The sequence below is a fragment of the Coregonus clupeaformis genome, unplaced genomic scaffold (assembly GCF_020615455.1).
Source record: "Coregonus clupeaformis isolate EN_2021a unplaced genomic scaffold, ASM2061545v1 scaf0817, whole genome shotgun sequence".
Taxonomy (NCBI): Eukaryota; Metazoa; Chordata; class Actinopteri; order Salmoniformes; family Salmonidae; genus Coregonus; species Coregonus clupeaformis.
This window is the reverse complement of record NW_025534272.1, coordinates 1-26259: the sequence shown is the minus strand read 5'-3', so window position 1 is coordinate 26259 and position 26259 is coordinate 1. Positions and strand designations below refer to the sequence as shown.

Sequence of the window (26259 nt, the reverse complement as noted above, 5' to 3'; positions counted from 1 at the left end):
GAGAGGATGGAGAGGATGGAGAGATGGAGAGGGATGGAGAGATGGAGAGATGGATAGAGAAGACATCTATGGTAAGGATCAATTTTACAGTTTATAACCCTGCTTGGCTGGATACTTGAATACACACACAAACACACACATACACACTTTCTCTCTCCCTCTCTCTCTCTCTCTCTCTCTCTCTCTCTCTCTCTCTCTCTCTCTCTCTCTCTCTCTCTCTCTCTATCACACACACACACACACACACACACACACACACACATGCACTCCATACCCCCCTCTCTCACACACATGCCCTCCATACCTCCTTTCTCACTCACCTGCATATCTCTCTCTCCAGCTGCAGCAGGTGGAACCTGTGCCAGGTGACAAATCCCGTCCCTCATGAGAAAAGTCCACACCCCCAAAAGCCAGCCTGCCCCGCCCCCCATGTAGGTTTTAGCTGACAGAGTAGTAGTGTGTCCACACAAAGTAGTTATAGATGGTGATGTTCTCAAACTGAGGGGTGTTACCATCCGGACCACTACACCTCCTGGTAACTGGAGAGAGATGAGGTTTTCCTCAATGATAATGTGGCACAAGCGGAGTTTAATGCACAACCAAGCTCCAATCCAATTCTCTGAACTCTAGCCTCCAATTCTCTAACCTCTAGCCTCCAAATCTCTAATCTCTAGCCTCCAATCCTCCAATCCTCCAAACTCCAAATCTCTAATCTCTAGCCTCAATCCTCCAATCCTCCAAACTCCAATTCTCTAAACTCTAGCCTCCAATCCTCCAATCCTCCAAACTCCAATTCTCTAAACTCTAGCCTCCAATCCTCCAATCCTCCAAACTCCAATTCTCTAACCTCTAGCCTCCAATCCTCCAATCCTCCAAACTCCAATTCTCTAAACTCTAGCCTCCAATCCTCCAATCCTCCAAACTCCAATTCTCTAAACTCTAGCCTCCAATCCTCCAATCCTCCAAACTCCACTTCTCTAACCTCTAGTCTCCAATTCTCTAAACTCTAGCCCCCAATCCTCCAATCCTCCAAACTCCAATTCTCTAACCTCTAGTCTCCAATCCTCTAAACTCTAGCCTCCAATCCTCCAATCCTCCAAACTCCACTCTCTAACCTCTAGTCTCCAATTCTCTAAACTCTAGCCTCCAATCCTCCAATCCTCCAAACTCCAATTCTCTAACCTCTAGTCTCCAATTCTCTAAACTCTAGCCTCCAATCCTCCAATCCTCCAAACTCCAATTCTCTAACCTCTAGCCTCCAATCCTCCAATCCTCCAAACTCCAATTCTCTAAACTCTAGCCTCCAATCCTCCAATCCTCCAAACTCCAATTCTCTAACCTCTAGCCTCCAATCCTCCAATCCTCCAAACTCCAATTCTCTAAACTCTAGCCTCCAACTCCAACTCAAACTCCAATTCTCTAAACTCTAGCCTCCAATCCTCCAATCCTCAAACTCCAATTCTCTAACCTCTAGTCTCCAATTCTCTAAACTCTAGCCTCCAATCCTCCAATCCTCCAACCCAAATTCTCTAACCTCTAGTCTCCAATTCTCTAAACTCTAGCCTCCAATCCTCCAATCCTCCAAACTCCAATTCTCTAACCTCTAGTCTCCAATTCTCTAAACTCTAGCCTCCAATCCTCCAATCCTCCAAACTCCAATTCTCTAACCTCTAGTCTCCAATTCTCTAAACTCTAGCCTCCAATCCTCCAATCCTCCAAACTCCACTCTCTAACCTCTAGGCTCCAAATCTCTAATCTCTAAACTCCAAATTCTCAACCTCTAGCCTCCAGACAATTGTGTAGATTTGTTTTATTACTTATTCTATTATTTCTCGATCTTCTTTCTCTCTGAATTGTTGGGAAGGGCCCGTAAGGAAGCACCCTTCAACTACAACTGATGTTTTACGAAGCATGTGACGAATAAGATTAGATTTAAATAGATGAGTGGTAATGAAGTATCAGTTATTTGGTTCCAACCCAAGCAGACTAACTCGGCGAAGCAATCAATCTCCGATCATTGAGACAGGATCACAGCACCGTCAGACTGGTTACCGTCGTGGTGCAGATGACCAGGTCAGGGTGGACGGTCCTCTTGGCCTGGTCCAGAGAGTTCACAAATCCGCCTGCTTCTCTGCTGAACTCATCTGCATCACATTCCTCCTGACTGGGAGGGAGGGAGGGAGGGAGGAGGAGGGGAGGGAGGGAGGAGGAGAAGAGAGGGAGAAGGGAGAAAAGGAGGGAAAGAGAGGGATGCATCAAATACTGTATGTTAGAAACCTTAGATGGTCCCTGATAAAGAAATACATGGATGCATATATTTGAAAAGAAGCAGGAAAGAGAGTAAACCAATAGGTGCAGGATAAATAAAGCTGCCTTTCTCTTTACCTACGGATATCCTCTGATCACAGTTAGTCCGGTGAGTCCGTGTCGGCACCGCCACAGTTATACCCCGCAAGTTCCCCTTACGCCGGCACGTCCGGTTAAAGAACCCTAACGGCCAGCGCTCCCGGTCGCCCCGCCATCATGTGGGTACTGGGGGCCGTGGCGATGGCTGTCGGCAGCTAAGACACACACTGACCCCTCCCTGTGGCAGAACCACACTGGTCATCCAGGGCTCCAGTGGGAGAGGGGCAGCACTGGCCATCCGTAGCCCCTCTGGGGGTGACACATTCTCTGGGAAACTGTGCCAGGGTCCGGGGTCAAGGTCACCACCACACCACCAGGAGACCCAGCCAACACATACTGGAGATGGAGTGGAGAGAAAGTAGAGAGTCTTTATTCATTTTGAGAAGGAAAAAAAAGGTAGTCTTTATTCATTTGTGTGTGTAATGTTAACTGTTAATTTGTGACTGTATATTTGACTTGTTCTTGGCAATGTAAACATATGTTTTCAATTCCAATAAAGCCCCTTAGAGAGAGAAGAGCAGAGAGAGAGAGAGAAAGTGAGAGAGACAGAGAAGAGCGCAGAGGGATACAGACAGTTAGAGAGTTGAAACAAAGGCTGGTCCATTTTTGAGTGCCAAGCCCAACCCAGCTCAGCCTAGAACTCCACACTCAACAAAGAGAATGGTTAATTTCAGAGACACAAGCCCAGCTCAGCCTAGACTCCACACTCATCAGATCACACAAAGGATTGGAGATGTTTTCGAATGTTGCTGCCAGCTGCAGCAAAATCTCTGTTATCTCTGAAATTAACTATTCTCTTGTTATAATTCCCTTCATGATTCCCAATAATTCCCTTTCCCTCCGAATAACTTTATCGAAGCCAAAGAAAACAAAACAAGTTCTACTTTCTAAAACAAATATCAAAAGTGTTCTAGATTTGCAAGGACCCTGTTTGCACAGGCATGAAAACCCAATCGCAAAAATCTCCTTGATCACGTAAGGCAACAAGATAACAGAAAGGACTGACAGAGTGATAGCTCTTTCTTGATTCTGTGGGTGGTGGTGCAACAGACATCTCTCCCCACCGACTAAGAACGGCAAGTCGGATGAGAGCTTTTGTTGTGCAACTGTTTATCCCACCGCTTATAAGATTCCCAGTTAACGTTCTCTCTAATAATGTTTCACAGAATGAAGATAAGGTCCAGTGCTCTGACAAAGGAGCATCTCCAAAGCACTTCACCCATAAACTCAATCCACTCAATCCACAATGTGCTTGTAGCCTGCTATAAATAAAACCAGTGACTTGTTGTTCTCCCATGTAATACCAGATAATGAAGCAATAAATAACCAATATATATAGACCAATAAATAAATATGAATATATAATAGTAATTAAATGATAATTCCTTATAAACCTGTTGCTGTATTCTACCTGTGATTAAATATAAATTAGAAACAAATATACAAACAAATATATAAATAATACTAAATCAATGATAATAAATCAATAAATTAATGAAGTAACCTGTTGCTGTCTCCTTCCCGTTGCTGTTCCTTCCTGTTGCTGTTTCCACCTGTTGCTGTCTCCTTCCTGTTGCTGTTTCCTACCTGGCTGTTTCTACCTGTTGGTGTTTCCTACCTGTTGCCGTCTCCTACCTGTTATAGTGCATGCTGTTCCTCTGTCTCAGTCCAACTGATCACTAGGGGCGCGCCCATTGGCCTCTTCTTTCTCACATAGTCTACTGCACTCACACACACACACACACACACACACACACACACACACACACACACACACACACACACACACACACACACACACACAACACACATACACACACACACACAACACACACACACACACACACACACTGCCCCATGACTAGGCCCTTCCTCCCTGAGCCCCAAAACACACACACACACACACACACACACACACACATCGCTCGTGATTCAACCCAACCCAGCGGTATCACGAGTTACAAAAAAAGCCAGAAACCCAGAAGCAGACCAGGACAAGGTTACTGGAAACGAAGGTGAGTGTTTATTTACAAATTCAAGAGTGATGTTGAGGTGATCCAGGGAACAGAGCGAAGGCGGCGTTTTGATTAGCTGTTGGGGGGTGCAGTGGTTGATCCGATATGGCTCGGCAGCCGCACCACCAGGCAGAGGTTGTATGAAGGTTCCTACGAGCAGATGTTCATGGCTACCCATCCGAGGAATTGGATGTTAGCCAGAGCCCAAGAAGGGTGATGATCAGACCAGGTGTGCAGATTGCTGATGGGATGCAGGTGCGAAATCAAGAGCTCCCCCCGAGCGTTGCCCAGGAACCCTCGGGAAACTGGAGATTACCAGAACAATTTATCAGTCCGACAGACAGGACCCACTCAGACTGCCGGGATCGCTTACAGTACCCCCGGAACGCCACCGGGCGGACTCCCCCGGAGCGCCAGATGGAGGCGGTAGAAGGCTACGGATGAGGTCAGCATCTAGGATCTGTCGCCGCGGAATCCAACTCCTCTCTTCAGGACCATACCCCCCCCAGTCCACGCAGATACTGGAAACCCCGGCCCCGCCTGCTGGAATCCATGATGCGCCGCACCGTGTAGGCAGGGACCACCTCCGATCATCCGAGAGGAGGAGGGAGGAGGCGGAGGAGGCAACAGAGGACTGAGGAAAACAGGCTTGAGGCAGGAGACATGAAAGGTGGGATGGACTCTGAGCTGCCCTTCGGGAGTTTGAGCTCGAACTGCCACCGGATTGATCACCTTCCCACCACAAACGGACCAATGAACTCGGAACAACTGTTCCAGACTCAGTCCGTAAAGCGAAGATCCCGTAGCCAACCCAGACCCTATCTCCGATGGTGTAGGTGGGAGCGTGATCCGGCGACGATTCCGCTGGAGCTGATACCGTCCGAACTTGCTGGAGTGCTTGGCCCCGACATGCCAGGTCCGTGGCACCCACGATTGACATATGGGCCTGAACAGAAGGCACTGAGAGCTCCCCTCTCCTGAGAAGGGAACAAGGGCGGTTGCCTATAGCCATACAGGCACTGGGAAGGGAGACATCCCAGTGGGCAGATGTAGGGAGAGTATTGTGGGCATACTCAACCCAAGGCAACTGAGAGAGACCCAGGAGGTGTGGGTTGGAAGAGGCCAGGCAGCGTGAAGCGTGGATTCCATCTTCTGCTTGGCTTCTCCGCCTGACCATTAGATTGGGGGTGAAAACCAGATGTGAGACTGACTGTAGCTCCAATGGCCAAACAGAAGGACTTCCAGACAGCGAGTAAACTGAGGGCCACGGTCTGGAAACGATATATCACTGGGCAACCCGTGGACCCTGAAAACCTCCCCTAACCAGGATCTCGGACGCCTCCGAGGCAGAGGGAAGCTTGGCAATTGGCAATAAAGTGGGCGAACTTAAGCTGAATCTGTCCACGATAGTCAGAACGACCGTGTTCCCCTCAGAAGCGGGCAACCCAAAGTGACAAAGTCCAGGGGCCAGATGCGACCATGGTCGCCGGGAAATAGGAAGGGGGTGAAGTGTCCAGAGCTGGGCCGATTGGTACTCTTATTCTGCGCACACACTGGACAGTGCAGCAACATAACCCCCGGTATCTCGGCCATGGCAGGCCACCAAAACGCCTGCGAAGAAACGCTATCGCCCGAGCCACGAGGTGACAAGCCATCTTGCTGGCGTGGGACCATTTGAGGACCGCAGGACGAACTCGGACTTCAGGCGGCACAAACAACCGGACGGGATCCGCCGGGACCGCTACGCCCAAGAGCCGCCATCACTCCTCCTCAATCTTTCCACCTAACAGCTCCCACGACGCAGTTCCGGGGAAGAATTGTCTCGGTCTTGGACCCACTCTCCTCCGTCTTGGAGAACATCCGAGACAAGGCGTCCGCTTTGCCGCTTCTTAGATCCAGGTCGGAACGCCAGGGAAAAAATTGAATCGTCCCGAAAAAACAAACCACCTACCTGGACGGGAGTTGAGACGCCTAGCCGACAGCACGTAAGCAAGATTCTTGTGGTCAGCCCAGACACAAACGGCTGCTCCGCCCCTCCAACCAGTGGCGCCACTCCTCCGAGGCAAGTTTCAACTGCGCGAGAAGCTCCCGGTTACCCACATCGCAAATTCCTCTCCGCAGGCGAAAGGCGACTGAGAGTAGTAGGCGCAGGGATGGAGTTTACTGTCCGTGGAGCATCGCATGGCAGACAGGTGGCGCCAACTCCCACATCAGACGCTGGGCCCACTTCAACGATGATCCTGACGTGGCCGTGGTCCGGTGAGAGAGAATCGGTGCGCGCGGTGAATCGCCTCTTCAAATCCAGAAACGCTCGATCCGCCTCCGGATTCCACTCTGAAGCTCCTGATACTCGAAGCCAAGGCCGCAACGAGAGCGGCTGCCACACGGCTGTAATCCGGGATGACTCTCGCGGTAGAAATTCGCAGAAACCCCAAAAATCTCTGGAGCTGCACTCTCGCATCGGATCGCTGGGCCCATTCCAGAACCGCTCTAATCCTTCCTCCCTGGTCCATCCTAATCTCTCCTGGAGATGATGTACCCGAGAAAGGATGTCGTGTGGGCGTGAAACTCGCACTTCTCGGCCTTCACGAACAGGCTGATTCTCCAACACCGCTCAGAACCTTGCCGAACATGCTGGACGCGGGTCGGGAAGGTTCCTCGGAAAGGATCAGGAATGTCATCCAGGTAAACAAACACAAAGAGACCGATCATATCTCTCAGACGCCAGGTTTCACCATACTCTGGAATACCGGGCTGGAGCATTGGTCAGTCCAAACGGCATCACCTGATACCGGCGACCCACGGTATTGAAACCCGTCAACCACTGCCTCCTTCTGATCCGACCATGTGATACCAGAGAGGTCAGCTTGGTGAACACCGCAGGGCACCTGTAAGGAGTCGAAGGCGTGAACTCATCAAGGGCAGGGGATACTTGTTCTTGACCGTGATGTCATTCAACCCCGATAATCAATACTGACGGTCGAAGAGAGCCATCCTTCACCAAAAGAAGAATCCTGCCCCCAGTGGTGATGACGAGAGAGGATCTAACGAGACCAGCAGCTAGGGGACTCCTTTGATGTAGGTCTCCGAAGCCTCAATGCGCTCAGGGCGGGAGATACTGCATAACCTTTCCCTTGGGGTAGACAGCTCCAGGAACAGGTTGGATGGCACAATCATATGAGTCGGTGGGGAGGGAGTGACAGAGCCTTCTGCTTACTGAACACTTCCCAAAATCGTGATATGTCTCGGGAACCGGGGACAAATCTGGGGGTTTAGCCTCAATCACCTGACTGGGAACCGAATGGGGACAGGCAGTCTTGAGACAGTTAGCATGACAATCAAGGCTCCAACTTCGCTACTCCCTGCCCGTCACCCAATCGACCGGGATTGTGTTCCTTCAGCCAGGGGTATCCAAGGACCAGAGGAACATGGGAAGACGGCAGAATGAAGAACAAATCATCTCCTAATGATCCCTCGACAACAGCATCTTAACCGGTTCAGTCCTCATCGCGGATACTGTAGACTACTGCCGCTCAGAGTGGTCGCCTAATGGCTTCCGCAATTGCTCTCTGGAAAGCCCCAGCTGTTCCACCAACTCGCATCAAGAAAGCTTCCATCGCACCTGAATCCGATAAAAGCGTTAATCGCTAAGCTCTGATTCCTGTTCACAAGGGTAGCCGGGAAACGGGTTCTGGACAGAGGTACTGAGAGGTTGGGAAAACTGCTCAAAAGTCCTCCCAATCGATGGCCGGGCAGTTTGACGACCGCCGGGAACAAGTGGAGATGTAATGTCCCGAGCTACGACAGTAGAGGCAGCAGTTGGTCTTATCGCCCATGTTGATCGCTCCTCCTTGGTTAACCGCCCCACTTGCATGGGTTCAGAATTCGGAGAGAGGACCCTCCACTAACCTTTGTGGTCGCACGTGTTCTGGTCCACCACACCCGACCCATGGGAACTGAGAAGCTGATCGATTGGACGACCCATTGCTTCTCCTCGGGCGGACTCGACTATCCACCCGAATAGACAAGGCTACCAAGCTGTCCAGGTCACTAGGCCCGGATAGGAGATCAACTCATCCTTGAGCTGCTCCGACAGACCCTGCTAAAAGGCCGCTTGCAGAGACTCCTCATTCCACCCACTCTCCACAGCCAACGCCTTGAACCCGATCACGAAGTCGGCCACGCCCGCGAGTTCCTTGGTGAAGCGAAACAGGCGCTTAGCAGGCCAAGCCCCTCCTCGGACGAATGGTCGGGCTTCCTCAGCTCGGGCCGTGAACCCTGGGTATGAGCCATGCAGGGGTCTTGTCGTTCCCAAACGGCTGAAGCCCACTCCAGCGCCTCGACCACGCTATAGCAATCTCAATCACAAAGGCTATCCTAGCCTTTGTTGGCATAAGAGCAGGGCTGTAGATCGCACACCAACCCACACTGCATAAGGAAAAGAACGGGCATCTTCCCAGCTCCCCTCATATTTATCCGGCCGGACCTTGGGCTCACGAAGGACATCGCTCCAGACGCGCAGGCTTGAGATGGGTGAAACCGGTAGTGGATCCTCCACCGAAACTGGCGCTGGTTCTGGACCAGACCGCAGAAAGTGTTCCGGAACTCGCCAACGCGATCCCCTGTAGCTCCGCAAGGCTAGATGGCACCTCCAACATCTTCTCCTGATGGGCAATGGCATGGCGAACAGAGTCCAGGTCCTAATTCATTACTGGCCGGATCGCTTATCACGCGTTACAAAGCCAGAAACCCAGAAGCAGACCAGGACAATAAGGTTGAAACGTAAGGTGGAGTGTTTATTTTACAAATTCAAGGAGTGATGCTGAGTAATCCAGGGAACAGAGCGGGCGGCGTATGATTAGTTGTTGGGGGTGGGTTGATCGACTCCGTAGCCGGCAGCCGCCGTCACCAGGCAGAGGTTGGATGAAGGTTCCGGACGAAAGTGATGTTTATGGCTAATGATCCGGCAGGGAATGGAAGTTAGCCAGAGCCTAAGAAGGGTGATGATCAGGACCAGTTGCAGATTGCCGATGGGATGGCAGTCGGAAATCAAGAGAGCTCCCCGAGAGCTGCCCAGAACCCTCGGGAAACTGGAGATCACGAGCAGAACAACTAGTCCGACAGACAGGACCTCGACTCAGACTGCCGATCGCTACAAGCCGGAGTCAAATCTTGGAGCTCTACTCACACACACAAAACGTGAGATCCTACTACCATGGAACACACACACACACACACACACACACACACACACACAGACACACACACACACACACACACACACACACCCCTGTAGAAATAGGACAGGACAAAGCCGTGTTTCTTAAGATGATTTTATTGTGTACACGCTAAACAACAACATGATAACTTCAGAAGGCCAGTGGTAGTTCATCATCAGAACATCACATGTCAATGGTTTTATTGGGTAGAGTTTACAAACAGCTGTATTATCGCTTGTTAAGTTGTCAGTTAGCAGTAAATAATTGATATTAATTACATAGCATTTGCTCCCCCACTCCTCTTAAACATGATAACACACTCCCAACACACACACACACAGCAATTATTTTTTCACTATTACACACATTATTATCACTACACACACAAACACACAGACTAACTCACACACATCATCACGCTAATACACACTCACACACTCACACACTCACACTCACAATAATTATGTACTCTCTTGCCCAACACAGAGGGGGTCACCCAAGCCTACATTAGGGTGATGGGTAGAGGACAGGGCAAGATGTACATAGTAACAGTAGAGGCCTGATGAAAGCATGAAGGCATATAATAAACAGAATTGGCAGATTAGTGCAGTTAAAGTAAAAGAGGCTGCAGACAAACAATACAGAAGGTAAATGTAGGATTATATAAACTTAGCAAAAAAGTAGAGGATGATCGGTGCGTGTAGGACAGGGCTTCGATTTACAGAACAGTGCAGAGGGCTGAAGTGGTATGAGACAGGGCTGATTAGCAGTATAACAGCAAGAGGGCATGGTGGTGTGTAGCAGCAGGGCTATTATTTTCTGTAGAAACAGTAGAGGCTGATGGAAGTAGATCGACAGGAATTACAGTATGAACAGTAGAGGCTCGAAATAAGAGGATATGTAGGAAGCTAGACGGCTTATTAGAAAGAGGGCTATGCAGTATGTAGGTGACAGGGTGATTATATAGCGCAACAGTAGAGGGCCGATGGGTATGTAGGCAGGGCGAACAAGATTTTCTCATCAATCATTTTGGCTCGAGGGCCACATCAGGATACAACGCCGTCCGAATGATTTATTGTACTTTCTACGTCATATTTACTTCTGGTTGTAGACGCCTCAAGTGTAGCCTGGAAGTCTTTTATTTGTTTTTTTTCACAGTGAGCTGCATTTTACTCAGTCAGAGCACGCCTTACCTGTAGGCTGGGATGGTGGGTGGGTAAGTTCAGTAATCGCGTATAGCTCTAAAGGGAACCCTATTCCCTATAGTGCACTTTGACCATAACCGGGATGGGCCTCGAGGGAATAGGCTTCCATTTGAGACCATATCTGAAGACAGACACAGGAACAGGGGTAGGGGGAGAGGGAGAGGGACTCCAGGAACAGGGGGAGGTGAGAGAGGGACTCAGAACAGGGAGAGGGAGAGAGGGGATCTCAGAACAGGGGGAAGGGAGAGAGGGACTCAGGAACAGGGGGATGGGAGAGAGAGGGACTCCAGGAACAGGGGGAAGGGAGAGAGAGACACAGGAACAGGGGAGGGAGAGAGGGACTCAGAACAGGGGGAGGGAGAGAGGGACACAGGAACAGGGGAAGGGAGAGAGGGACACAGGAACAGGGGGAGGGAGAGAGGGAGGCTACAGGGAACAGGGGGAAGGGGAGAGGGACACAGGAACAGGGGAAAAAAGGGAGAGAGGGACTCAGGAACAGAGGGAGGGAGAGAGGGACTCAGGAACAGGGGGAGGGAGAGAGGGACTCAGAACAGGGGAGGGAGAGAGGGACCCAGGAACAGGGGAAGGGAGAGAGGGACACAGGAACAGGGGGAGGGAGAGAGGGACTCAGGAACAGGGGAGGGAGAGAGGGACTCAGTAACAGGGGGAGGGAGAGAGGGACTCAGGAACAGGGGGAGGGAGAGGGACACAGGAACAGGGGGAGGGGGAGAGGGACACAGGAACAGGGGGAGGGAGAGAGGGAGGGACACAGGAACAGGGGGAGGGAGAGGGAGAGAGGGACACAGGAACAGGGGGAGGGAGAGAGGGACACAGGAACAGGGGGGAGAGGGAGAGGGGGAGAGGGGGGACACAGGAACAGGGGGAGGGGGAGAGGGGGAGAGGCAGGGGGGAGGGAGAGGGACGAATGCAGGAACAGGGGGGGGAAAGGGAGAGGGAGGGACACAGGAACAGGGGAAGGGAGAGAGGACACAGGAACAGGGGGAGGGAGCGAGGGACACAGAACAGGGGGAGGGAGAGAGGGACACATGAACAGGGGGAGGGAGAGAAGGGACACAGGGAACAGGAAAGGGGAGGGAGAGAGGGGACTCAGGAACAGGGAGGAGAAGGGAGAGAGGGACACAGAACAGGGGGAGGGAGAGAGGGACTCCAGGAACAGGGGAGGGAGAGAGGGACACAGGAATATCAGGGGGAGGGAGAGAGGGACTCAGGAACAGGGGAGGGAGAGAGGGACACAGAACAGGGGGAGGGAGAGAGGGACTCAGGAACAGGGGAAAGGAGAGAGGGACTCAGGAAAGGGGGAGGGAGAGAGGGACTCAGGAACAGGGGAGGGAGAGAGGGACCCAGGAACAGGGGAGGGAGAGGGCACAGGAACAGGGGGAGAGGAGAGGGAGAGAGGCCACCAGGAGAAGAATACAAAACAGGGGAGAAGAGGGAGAGAGGGACTCAGAACAGGGGATGGAAGGGAAGTAGAGGGCACAAACAGGGGGAGGGAAGGAGAGGGAATAGAACAGGGGGGAGAGAGGCCACAAACAGAGGGAGGGAGAGTGTAGCTGATAAGTATAAACTGTGTTTTGCCCACATCAATGTGACGGATCTACTGGTCTGTTAAAGGTGGAGTCTGTGATAGAGGCTGTGATATCTGGCTTTATCATGACGTCCTCCCTCCTCCCCCTCCTCCTGCTGTTGGGCTAGAGAGAGGGGTCCAGGTACCACGGGGCCAGAGCAGCAATTCTAGAGGAGAGACGGAAGTAGAATGGGTTAAAGAAACACTCAGTAGATACAAGCAGGGTGGACAGTTGCAGAGCACGCGCTTTGTAACGCCAGGGTAGTGGGAATTCGATCCTCGGGACCACCCATACACAAAAATGTATGTACGACAGACTGTAAGTCGCTTGGATAAAAGTGGCCTGCTAAATGGCATGTTATTACACAATTATTATTACGTTTATATTATTACAATACAGAGAGAGTGAGAGGTGGAGGGGGAGAGAGAGAGAGAGGGGGAAGAGGGAGAGAAGAGAGAGAGGGAGAGAGAGAGAGAGAGAGAGAGAGAGAGAGAGAGAGAGAGAGAGAGAGAGGGAGAGGGAGGAGGAGAGAGGAAATATTGAAAGAGGGAAAGAAGAAAATGAGAGAAAGAGACGAAGTTTTTGCTGTTGTCTAACCTTTCTGGAGTGTACTTCCTTGATGTGGGATTGCGTCTGCAGTAAGGCAGTTATGCTCGTTGCTTCAGCTGGACCGACTAACTCATGTCATGTGCAGACCCTACTGAGCACAGAGATCTTACAACAGACCTCCAACAGACTTACACAAGCACTCAGAGGCAGGAAACCGAAGCTTTGAAGCATTGGAGTGTACTAAAACATTAAAAAACACCTTCCTAATAATGTTTTTATACTTTTTAACTCTGCATTGTTGGGAAAGGTGAGTATTTCACGGTAAAGTCTACACCCTGGTTTTGTTCGGCGCATGTGACTTTTCTTTTTTGGTGGGGGGTGGTCATATACGGTGGTTCTGAAGAGCTACACGTGTTGTTCTGAAGAGCTACAGAGGGCTGTGCATGTTTTTGCTACAGCCTGACACTAACCCTCTTGATTCAGCTCATTGTTTTTTGAGGACGGTTGAATCAGGTGTCTTCAGTGCAGGGCTGAAACTAAAGCCTGCACTCCCTATACCTCTTCAGGACCAGGGTAGGAAACCAATGTATTTGTATTGAGTAAGATACAGACCGCAGGTTGTATAGCAGCGAGACAACCTTTATTCTTTACTCTGAATTTATTATTTTTTTTTTTTGGGTCATTTAGCAGATGCTCTTATCCAGAGCGTACTTACAGGGCTAAATTAGGGCTAAGTGGCCTTGCTCAAGGGCACATCGACTAAGATTTTTTCACCCAGTCCTAAGCAGGGATTAGAACCAGCGACCTTTCGGTTACTGGCACAACGCTCTTAACCACTAAGCTACCTGCACGCCCGTAAATGCTGGGAGCGAAGAGTCATGGGTAATGTAACTGCATGTAATTTTCTTTGAGATGAGTAAAAATGCTATAAATTCGACAATTTAATATTGCATTATTGATAAGACCCTCTTTCGACTTTCAAACGCCTGGTAGAGCTCTTTTCATTTCCACATAAATATTATTATTGTAAGACAAATTCTCAATAGGCCGTTATTTTTGAGTTGTTAGCAATAGGAATTTAAGGTGAAATATTATTTCAACATTCTCAGGAAGAGACAGTTAAAGGGTTAATTAAGAGCACAGCTTGGAGACTACACCTGATTGAAAGTTCAGTAAGTAATTAAAAAGACAGAGCTAAGGTAACCGTGAAGCCCCATTACGTACTTGTTGGCGCCCCCCGTCTCCGACTGGTGGAGTCTTCTTCATTGCGTTGGTGGGCTGTACCTGCCTCCACCTCCACCTCCACCTCCCCACAGCCCTCCTCACACACCCTGCTCAGAGAAACACACCGCTTCCAGACATCAACCCTGTGTCCTGACCAGAAACTTTACAAAAACCCTTAACCGCCCATATTTTAACCCTTGGCACCCTTCAATCTCAAAGAAAGGTAAGACATTTAAAGTACTGAACACAGAAGATGTTCCAGGAATGTGTATATTTCACAGTTCAAGGGAGCACATTAAATGTATTTCCTACTCTTTACTAGTCCTTCATCTCTACCTCTTTGTTCCAGACTTAGCACAGTACCTGCAGACCCAATCTGTTAATTTCATCTCTACCTCTTGTTCCAGACTTATACAGTACTACAGACCCACCTGTTAGCTTCCCATCTACCTCTTGTTCCAGACTTAGTACAGTACCTACAGACCCACCTGTTAGTTTCCCCATCTCTACCTCTTGTTCCAGACTTAGTACAGTACCTACAGACCCACCTGTTAGTTTCCATCTCTACCTCTTTGGTTCCAGACTTAGGACAGTACCTACAGACCCACCTGTTAGTTTCCCCATCTCTACCTCTTTGTTCCAGACTTAGTACAGTACCTACAGACCCACCTGTTAGTTTCATCTCTACCTCTTGTTCCAGACTTAGTACAGTACCCACAGACCCACCTGTTAGTTTCCATCTCTACCTCTTTGTTCCAGACTTAGTACAGTACCTTACAGACCCACCTGTTAGTTTTGTCACGCACTCTGAGGATCGTGATAATGATGACGATGGTCTCAGTGACCAGAAACGCAGCAGTAGAGATCACTCCGATCTTCAGGCTTCCAGACCTTTGATTCTGGAACAGGGGAAGAGAGGAGAAGAGAAAAAGTCTAGTCTATCTCCTGTTTCCCGTAGTGAGACAGCTTGATGTACCAGTACACCCCCTGGACAGGACACTAGTCTATCTCCTGTTTCTGTAGTGAGACAGCTTGGATGCAACAGTACACCCCTGGACAGGACACTAGTCTATCTCCTGTTTCTGTAGTGAGACAGCTTCTGGATGTACAGTACACCCCCTGGACAGGACACTAGTCTATATCCTGTTTCTGTAGTGAGGCAGCTTGATGTACCAGTACACCTCCGACAGACACTAGCCGATCTCCTGTTTTGTAGTGAGACAGCTTGATGTACAGTACACCTGACAGGACACTAGTCTATCTCCTGTTAGTGAAGCAGCTTGGATGTACAGTACACCCATGGACAGGACACTCAAAGTAGATCTCCTGTTTCTGTAGTGAGACAGCTTGGATGTACAGTACACCCCCTGGACAGGACACTAGCCTCATCTCTGTTTCTGTAGTGAGACAGCTTGATGTGACAGTACACCCTGGACAGGACACTAGTCTTCTCCTGTTTCTGTAGTGAGACAGCTTGGATATACAGTACACCTGGACAGGAAACTAGTCTATCTCCTTGTTTCTGTAGTGAGACACTGCTTGATGTGCCAGTACACCCCTGGACAGGACACTAGTCTATTCCTGTTTCTGTAGCGAGACATGCTTGATGTACAGTACACCCCTGGACAGAATCCCCCAGTCTATCTCCTGTTTCTGTAGTGTGAGACTGCTTGATGTACAGTACACCCCCTGGACAGGACACTAGTCTATCTCCCCTGTTTCTGTAGTGAGACAGCTTGATGTACAGTACACCCGCCTGGACAGGGACTCTGCCCCATCTCCTGTTTCTCGTGAGTGTGAGACAGCTTGATATACAGTACACCCCCTGGACAGGACACTAGTCTGTCTCCTGGTTCTGTAGTGAGACAGCTTGATGTACCAGTACAACCCCTGGACAGGACTCTAGTCTATCTCCTGTTTCCGTGAGTGTGAGACAGCTTGATGTACAGCACACCCCCTGGACAGGGACACTCAGTCTATCTCCCTTTTCCCCAGTGAGACAGCTTGATGTACCAGTACACCCCCTGGACAGGACACTAGTCTATCTCCTGCTTCTGTAGTGAGACCGATTGATGCGCCAGTACACCCCCTGGACAGGACACTAGTCTATCTCCTGTTTCTGTAGTGAGAAGCTTGATGTACCAGTACACCCTGGACAGGACACTAGTCTATCTCCTGTTTCTAGTGAGACAGCTTGATGTACAGTACACCCCCTGGACAGACACTCAGTCTATCTCTGTTTCTGTAGTGAGACAGCTTGATGCACAGAAAGAACCCCCTGGACAGGACACTAGTCTATCTCCCTGTTTCTGTAGTGAAGACATTGATGTACAGTACACCCCCTGGACAGACACTGCAGTCTATCTCCTGTTTTTGCAGTGAGACAGCTTGGATGTACAGTACACCCCCCGTACAGGACACTAGTCTATCTCCTGTTTCTGGGTAGTGAGGCAGCTTGATGTACAGTACACTGTGGACAGGACACTAGCAGATCTCCTGTTTCTGTAGTGAGACAGCTTGCACAGTACACCCTGGACAGGACACTCAGTCCATCTCCTGTTTCTGTAGTGACAGCATTGATGTACATGGTACACCCTGGACAGGACACTAGCCCATTCCCGTTTCTGTAGGGAGACAGCCGATAGAGCACAGTACACCCCCTGGACAGGACACTAGTCTAACCTGTTTCCGTAGAGGGGTGGACAGCTTGATGTACAGCACACCCCCTGGACAGGACACTAGTCTCTCATTCCTGTTTTGTGTGAGACGGATATACAGTACACCCCCTGGACAGTACACCAGTCTATCTCCTGTTTCTGTAGAGAGACAGCTTGATGTACAGTACACCCCTGAACAGGACACTCAGTCTATCTCTGTTTCTGTAGTGAGACAGCTTGGATACAGTACACCCCCTGGACAGACACTAGTCTATCACCTGTTTATGTAGTGAGACTGCTTGATGATTACACCCCTGACAGGACACTAGTTTTCATTCTGTTTCTGTAGTGAGATAAGCTTGATGTATACACCCTGGACAGACACTAGTTCATCACCTGTTTATGTAGGAGACAGCTTGATGTACAGTACACCCCCTGGACAGGACACTAGTCTATTCTGCTGTTTCTGTAGTGAGAGACAGCTTGGATGTACCAGCACACCCCTGGACAGCACACTCAGTCTATCTCCTGTTTCTGTAGTGAGACATTGATGTACCAGTACACACCCTGGACAGGACACCAGTCTATCCCCTGTTTCTGTAGTGAGACAGCTTGGATGTACAGTACACCCTGGACAGACACTAGTCTCATCTCCTGTTTTGTGAGGAGATGTACTTTGATGTACAGTACACCCCTGGACAGACACTAGTCTATCTCCTGTTTCTGTAGTGAGACAGCTTGATGCATACACTCTGGACAGGAATAAATGTTTATGTGTACGTTACCTATGTTCTGTGTAGTTGACGATCAGCATTGCCTGTGTTGTCACAGGTGTAGTTATAATATTGTGATGTTACCTGTTGTCAGTAGTTATACTACAGGATAAAGTTACCTGTGTTGTCAGTAGTTATAATACAGGATAAAGTTACCTGTTGTCAGTAGTTATAATACAGATAAAGTTACCTGTGTTGTTAGTAGTTCTAATATTGCGATAAAGTTACCTGTTTGTCAGTAGTTATAATACAGATAAAGTTACCTGTTGTCAGTAGTTATAACAGTGATAAAGTTACCTGTGTTGTTAGTAGTTATACTACAGTGATAAAGTTACCTGTTTGTCAGTAGTTATAATACAGGATAAAGTGACCTGTATTGTCAGTAAAGTTATAATACAGGACAAAGTGACATGTGTTGTTAGTAGTTCTAATACAGGATAAAGTTACCTGTTGTCAGTAGTTATACTACAGATAAAGTTACCTGTTGTCAGTAGTTATACAGGATGGTGATAAAAAGTTACCTCGTGTTGTTATTAGTAGTAGTTATAATACAGGATAAAGTTACCTGTTGTCAGTAGTTATACTATAGGATAAAGTGACCCGTGTGAATTGTCAGTAGTTATAATACAGGATAAAGTGACATGTGTTGTCAGTAGTTATAATACAGGATAAAGTGACCGTGTGTTGTTAGTAGCTATAATACAGTGATAAAGTTACCTGTTGTCAGTAGCGACAATACGGTGATAAAGTTACCTGTTGTCAGTAGTTATAATACAGGATAAAGCTACCTGTTGTCAGTAGTTATACTGACAGGATAAAAGTTACGTTTGTCAGAAGGTGTTAAAATACAGGATAAACTGGTTTGTCAGTAGTTAGTAATACAGATAAAGCTACTCTGTTGTCAGTAGTTATAATACAGGATAAAGTTACCTGTTTGTCAGTAGTTATAATACAGGATAAAGTTACCTGTTGTCAGTAGTTATAATACAGATAAAGCTATAAGGTTGTTAGTAGTTATAATATTGCATAAAGTTACCTGTTGTCAGTAGTTATAATACAGGATAAAGTTACCTGTTGTCAGGTAGTTAATGCGATATGGTCGTACCTATGTTGTCAGTAGTTAGTAATACAGGATAAAAGTTACCTGTGTTGTCAGTTGTTATAATACAGTGATAAAAGTTATCTGTTGTCAGTTTTATAATACAGATAAAGTTTCCGTGTGTTGTCAGTAGTTATAATACTGAATAAAGTTACCTGTTTTTAGTATTTATAATACAGATAAAGTTACCTGTGTTGTTAGTAGTTATAATACAGGATAAAAAGGTACCTGTTGTCAGTAGTTATAATACATGGGTGACAAGTGTTGACCTGTGTTGTCAGTAGTTATAACACAGGATAAAGTTACTTTGTAGTAGTTATAATACAGGATAAAGTTATCTGTTCCAGTAGTTATACTATAGGATAAAGTTACCTGTGTTGTTAGAAGCTATAATACAGGATAAAGTTACCTGTTTTTAGTAGTTATAATACACGTATAAAGTTACCTGGTTGTCAGTAGTTATCAATACAGGATAAAGTTACCTGTGCTGTCAGAGTTATAATAAAAGATAAAGTTACCTGTAGTTGTCAGTAGTTATAATGACAGGATAAAGTTACCTGTTGTCAGTAGTTATACTACATGGTGATAAAGTTACCTGTGTTGTTATAGTTATAATACAGGATAAAAGTTACCTGTGTTGTTAGTCGTTGCACTACAGGATAAAGTTACCTGTGTTGTCAGTAGTTACAATATACGATATAGTTACCTGTGTTGTCAGGTAGTTACAATACTGGATAAAGTTACCTGTCGTTGTTAGTATTATAATATAGGTGATAAAGGTACCTGTTGTCAGTCGCTATAATAAGGATAAAGTTACCTGTGGGCTATTAGTAGTTACAATACACATAAAGTTACCTGTTGTCAGCAGTTACAATACAGGATAAAGTTACCTGTTGTCAGTAGTTAGCACAGTATAAATGTACCTGTGTCAGTAGTTATAATACAGGATAAAGCTACCTGTAATATTAGTAGTTATAATACAGGATAAAGTTACCTGTTGTCAGTATTATAATACAGGATAAAGTTACCCGTTTGTCAGTAGTTATAATACTAGGATAAAGCTACCTGTTTGTCAGTAGTGTTATAATACAGGATAAAGTTACCTGGTTGTCAGTAGTTATAATACAGGATAAAGCTTTCCTGTGTTGTCAGTAGTTATACTACTAGGATAAAATTATCTGTTGTCAGTAGTTATACTACAGGATAAAGTTACCTGTGTTGTCAGTAGTTATAAGTGATAAATTGTTTCCTGTGTTGTCAGTAGTTATAATACTAGGATAAAGTTATTGTTTGTCAGTATTATACTACTAGGATAAAGTTATCAGTGCGTTGAGTAGTTATGATACGACAAAGTTACCTGTTTGTGTAGTTATATATATGGTGATAAAGTTACCTGTGTTGTTAGTAGTTACAATACAGGATAAAGTTACCTGTGTTGTCAGTAGTTATGCGATACTGATAAAGTTACCTGTTGTTAGTAGTTATAATACAGGATAAAGTTACCTGTGTTGTTGGTAAAGTTATTACAATACAGGACAAAGTTACCTGTTGGGTTGTCAGTAGTTATACTACAGGGTAAAGTTACCTGTGTTGTCAGTAGTTATAATATAGGTGATAAAGTTACCTAAAGTTTGTTAGTAATTATAATACAGGATAAAGTTACCTGTTGTTAGTAGTTATAATAGATATAGTTACCTTGTTGTAAGTATTTATAATACTATGATAAAGTTATCTGTTGTCAGTAGTTATAATACTATGATAAAGTTACCTGTTGTAAGTAGTTATAACATGGATAAAGTTAACTGTTGTTAGTAGTTATAACAGGATAAAGTTGCTGTGTTGTTTAGTAGTTATAATACAGGATAAAGTTACCTGTTTTAAATAGTTATCATACAGGATAAAGCTACCTGTGTTGTCAGTAGTTATAATACAGTGATAAAGTTACCTGTTTGTTAGTAGTTACTCGTAATGCGATAAAGTTACCCGTGTTGTTAGTAGTTATAACAATTACCTTATTGCTACAGGATAAAGTTACCTGTGTTGTCAGTAGTTATAATACAGATAAAGTTACCTGTGTTGTTAGTATTATAATACAGATAAAGTTACCTGTTGTTAGTAGGTTATAATACAGAATAAAGTTACCTGTGTTGTCTAGTAGTTATAATACAGGATAAAGTTACCTGTGTTGTTAGTAGTTATAATAGATGAAGTTACCTGTGTTGTTAGTAGTTATAATACAGGATAAAGTTACCTGTGTTGTCAGTAGTTATACTACAGGATAAAAGTTACTCCCGTTGTCAGTAGTTAAATCAGGATAAAACCAACACCGCGAATCACAAAAACCCGTGTTGTCAGAGAAGTTATGGGCTTACAGGATAAAGCTACCTGTTGTCAGTAGTTATGACTATTTATCGCTTCGTTTTTTAAAGACAGTTACTGGTGTTGTCAGTAGTTACAATACAGGATAAAGTTACCTGTTGTCATTAGTTACAAACAGGATAAAGTTACTGTGTTGTCAGTAGTTATAATACAGTGATAAAGTTACCTGTGTTGTCAGTAGTTATGATACTCTCGATAAAGTTACCTGTTGTTAGTATTTATAATAAGGTGATAAAGTTACCTGTGTTGTTAGTAGTTACACTACAGGATAAAGTTACCTGTGTTGTCAGTGGTTATAATACAGTGATAAAGTGACCCGTGTTGTCAGTAGTTATAATACAGGATAAAGTTATCTTGTTGTTAGTAGTTATAATACAGTGATAAAGTTATCTGTGTTGTTAGTAGTTATAATACAGGATAAAGTTACCTGTGTTTAGTTGTTATAATACCGGATAAAGTTACTGTTTTTAAGGTGCAGTTATAATACAGGATAAAGTTACCTGTGTTGTCAGTAGTTATCATACAGGATAAAGTTAGCCTGTGTTGTCAGTAGTTATACATAGGATAAAGTTACCTGTGTTGTCAGTAGTTATAATACAGGATAAAAGTTACCTGTTGTCAGTAGTTATAATACAGGATACAGTTACCTGTTTGTCAGTAGTTATAATTACAGGATACAGTTACCTGTCTTGTTAGTAGTTATAATACAGGATAAAGTTACCTGTGTTGTCAGTAGTTATAATACAGGATATAGTTACCTGTGTTGTTAGTAGTTATCATACAGATATAAAGCTACCCCTGTTGTTAGTAGTTATCATACAGATAAGTTACTCTGTGTTGTTAGTAGTTATAATACAGGATAAAGTTACCTGTGTTGTTAGTAGTTATAATAATAAGTTATAGGTATAATATGTGATACATGTGTTGTCAGTAGTTATAATACAGGATAAAGTTACCTAAAGTGTTAGTCAGTAGCTATAATACAGGATAAAGTTATTTGTTTGTTATAATACAGTGTTACCTGTGTTGTCAGTAGTTATAATACAGTGATAAAAGTTACTTCGTTGTCAGTAGTTATAATACAGGATAAAGTTACCCGTTGTAAGTAGTTATAATATTTTGATAAAGTTACCTGTTGTCAGTAGTTATAATACAGGATAAAGTTACCTCGTGTTGTCAGTAGTTATAATACACAGATAACTTTTTGGATAAATTACCTGTTTAATTATATAAATTGCCTGGTTAGTTATTATTGCAGGATAAAGTTACCTGTGTTGTCAGTAGTAATAATACAGGATAAAGTTACCTGTGTTGTCAGGGTAGTTATAATACAGGATAAAGTTACCTGTTTTGTCAGTAGTGCCTGTAGTGGCCTCCACCACCCTTAGTTGGTCTCTCCTTTTGCTCCTTCTCCCTCGGCTGTTGCAAGAATGTCCTCCACAAAGTTATTCAGTGGGACGTGACCTCATCAGGGTCAAGGTTTAAAACGCTGTCCTGAAACGTGATGGATCTTGCTGCGCCGCTCGACTCCAGATCCGCCATCCCTCCAGACCTTCCTCCTCCCATGGTGTTGCTCTCCGTCTCTCCTCAAGGACGGTGGGGGGCCGGGAGGGAGCGGGTCCTGAGACTCCTCCTGGTATGTGGATCTCAGGGAGCTCTCACCTGGGTCCAGCAGCACTTCTAGTGGAGGGGTCAGACATTTGGCACACATGTGTAAATGAAAACTGAGAAGGCCCAAGGCTCGGGGTAGGGGGTTATAGAGTGGACCTATGGAATGTATGGGGCTAATCGTATAGATGTGTGTGTGTGTGTGTGTGTGTGTGTGTGTGTGTGTGTGTGTGTGTGTGTGTGTGTATATGTGTGGTGGAGTACTCTCAGTCAGCACATACAGTGCCTTCAGCAACTATTCACACCTCTTGACTTTTTCCACATTTTTTGGTTGTGTTACAGCCTGAATTTTAAAATGGATTACATTTTGATGTTTTGGGTCACAATAACCCCAATAATATCAAAGTGGATTTATGTTTTTAGAAATCTTTGATGAATAATGAAAAGCTGAAATGTCTTGAGTCAAAAGCTATTCAACCCCTTTGTTATATGGAAAGCTCTAAACACATTCTGGAGTAAAATGTAGCCAAACAAGTCACATAATAGTTGCATGGACTCACTCTTTTGTGTGCAATAGTAGTGTTGGGAACATGATTTTTGAATGACTACCTCATCTCTGTATCAACACACATGTAAATTATCTGTAAGCTCCTCAGCTGACCAGTGATTTTCAAACACAGATTCAACTCAAAGAACAGGAAGGTTTTCCAAATGCCTCGCAAAGAAGGGCACTCTATTGCTAAATCAATGTTGTTGTTTTTTTAAACAGACATTGAATATCCCTTTGAGCATGGTGAAGTTATTAATTACACTCCCTTGGATGGTGTATCAAAACACCCAGTCACTAAAAAGATACAGGCGCCCTTCCTCAATTGGCCGGCCAAGTGGAAGGAAACCATTCAGGATTTCACCATGAGGCCAATGGTCATTTTTAAAACAGTTACAGAGTTTAATGGCTGTGATAGAAAACTGACGATGGATCAATAACTTGTAGTTACTCCACAATACTAACCTAATTGACAGAGTGAAAAGAAGGAAGTTAGTACAGAATAAAAATAATCGAAAACATGCATCCTGTTTGCAACAAGGCACTAAAGTAATAATGCAAAACATTTTGCAAAGCAATTAACTTTTCGTCCTGAATACAAAGTGTTATGTTTGGGGCAAATCCTATACAACACATTACTGAGTACCACTCTCCATATTGTCAAGCATAGTGGTGGCTGCATTATGTTATGGATATGCTTGTAATCGTTAAGGACAAATAAAAACCTGTGTTGTTATTGTACATGTTCAGGTAGTAGCTTCCTGTTTCACTCAGTAGTAGCTTCCTGTTTCACTCAGTAGTAGCTTCCTGTTTCACTCAGTTCCACAACGCTATATCTCCCTACTGAGCATGGCCCAGGTATGTAAGTGCTGGGCTGGAACAAAAAAGCCTGCATATACTCTGTAGCTCCCAGGATCAGGTTGCTTTTTGACCACTGCACCAAGAGTACTACTGGGACATAAGCCTTCAGCCACATTCATTAGGACACCATGTTGACCAACATTCAGAACAAACATGCCTCTCTGACATGAAAATAGCTTACCACGCCGGCTCTATTCTCCTCGTGACATTTCTAGCTGCAACGCTCCCAATGTTTGGCTACTGAACATGACCCCTGGTGGTTAATTCCACTATAGTTTACCTTGGTCCTCCTGCTTTTCTGGTGTCTCCTCTCCTCCTTCTCTTCCTCCTGCTTCTTCACCTCCCAGCTGGTCTGCAGCACCTACCACCACCCCCCTCATCTCTCCTCCTCTCCCACACTCTTTCCATCCCCTTCCTCCCTCACCCCCTGCCTCCCCAATCACTACCCTCAGCTCCAGCCTCCTCCCACAACCACCACACCTTCCTCCATCCTTCCTTCCTCTCTCTCTCCTCCTCCCACCACCACCACCTCTCCATCCTTCCCTCCTCCCCTCCCCTCCCACCTCCACCCTTCCCTCCCTCCTCCCACCACCACCACCTCCTCCATCCTTCCCTCCTCCTCCTCCCACCTCCACCACCTCTCCATCCTTCCCCTCCTCCCCCTCTCCTCCCACCTCCACCACCTCCTCCATCCTTCCCTCCTCCTCTCTCCTCCCACCTCCACCACCTCCTCCATCCTTCCTTCCTCCCCCTTCTCCTCCCCCACCTCCACCACCTCCTCCATCCTTCCCTCTTCCTCCTCTCCTCCCCACCTCCACCACCTCCTCCATCCTTCCCCTCCTCCCCTCCCTCCCCACACATCCACCACCTCCTCCATCCTTCCCTCCTCCCCTTCTCCTCCCACCTCCACCACCTCCTCCATCCTTCCCTCCTCCCCCTCTCTCCTCCCTCCTCCTCCCTCCCTCCTCCTCCTCCTCCCTTCTCTTTGACTGCCTCTGATACCGACTGAGTAGTCTTCATCTCCTTACAGTCTTCCACCCCCCACCTCCTCTCCTAATCCCTCCCCCTCTCCCTCCTCTTCTCTCCTCCAGCCTCCTCAGTCACAGTCTCCTGCTCTGTCTGTGCCACCTCCCCTCCTTCCTCCGTCTCTACTTCCACTACCTTTCCTCCCTCCCTCATCCTCTTCACCCTCCATCTCCCTCTACGACTACCTTTCCTCCTCCCTCCTCCTCCCCTTCTGGGAGGGTAGTTTCTCCACAACCTCTCCCTTAGTGAGGGGGAGCAACAGGGGCTTCCACTAATTGATCTTCCACTCTGCTATACTCTCCTCTACAGACCCATCTTCAATGGCCTCCCCTTCTCCTCCAACCTCCACCTCCTCTTCCACCACTTCAGTCACAGCCTCCTCCTGTTCTCCTGCTCCTCCACCTCTCCTCCCTCCTCTACCTCCTGCTCTCCTCCTCCCCAACTCTCCCCCACTCCATCCCCTCTACTTCAGCCACCTCCTCCTTCACCTCCCCCTTGAGCCTCCCCTCTGCACTCCCCCTCATGGCTGCCTCCACCACCCTCTCTAACAGCTCCTTCAGCACCTCCTCGACCCCGGCCCGAGGCCAGCTCCGAGGCCTTCCTGCACGGCGTCCTCCACCTCCTTCAGGCTGGGGAGCTACCTCCCGGGAGCACCTCTTCCTGCTCCTTCCTCCCCAGCCAGGAGCTCGGGTTCCTGGGTAAGCTCTGAGGCTTCTTGGGGGTCACTTCCACAGAGGGCAAGGTGGGAGGGACAGGTCTGCATAGGGAAAATACACGTATATTTCGCATATATTTTATAAATATATATATATATATATATACACAGTACCAGTCAAAAGTTTGGACACACCTACCATTCAAGTATTGTCTTTATTTTTTACACTGTAGAATAATAGTGAAGACATCAAAACTATGAAATAACACATATGGAATCATGTAGTAACAAAAAAGTGTTAAACAAATAAAAAATATTTTATATTTGAGATTCTTCAAAGTAGCCACCTTTGCCTTGATGACAGCTTTGCACACTGTGGCATTCTTTCAACCAGCTTCATGAGGAATGCTTTTCAACAGTCGAAGGAGTTCTACATATGCTGAGCACTTG

At 46.5% G+C, this 26259-nt stretch overlaps 1 pseudogene; it reads right to left on the bottom strand.

Moving 5' to 3' along the window:
• LOC123485720 overlaps window positions 1-25911 on the bottom strand; it is a 33436-nt pseudogene extending 7525 nt beyond the window's left edge.
• Between the last annotated feature and the right edge of the window lie 348 nt (window positions 25912-26259).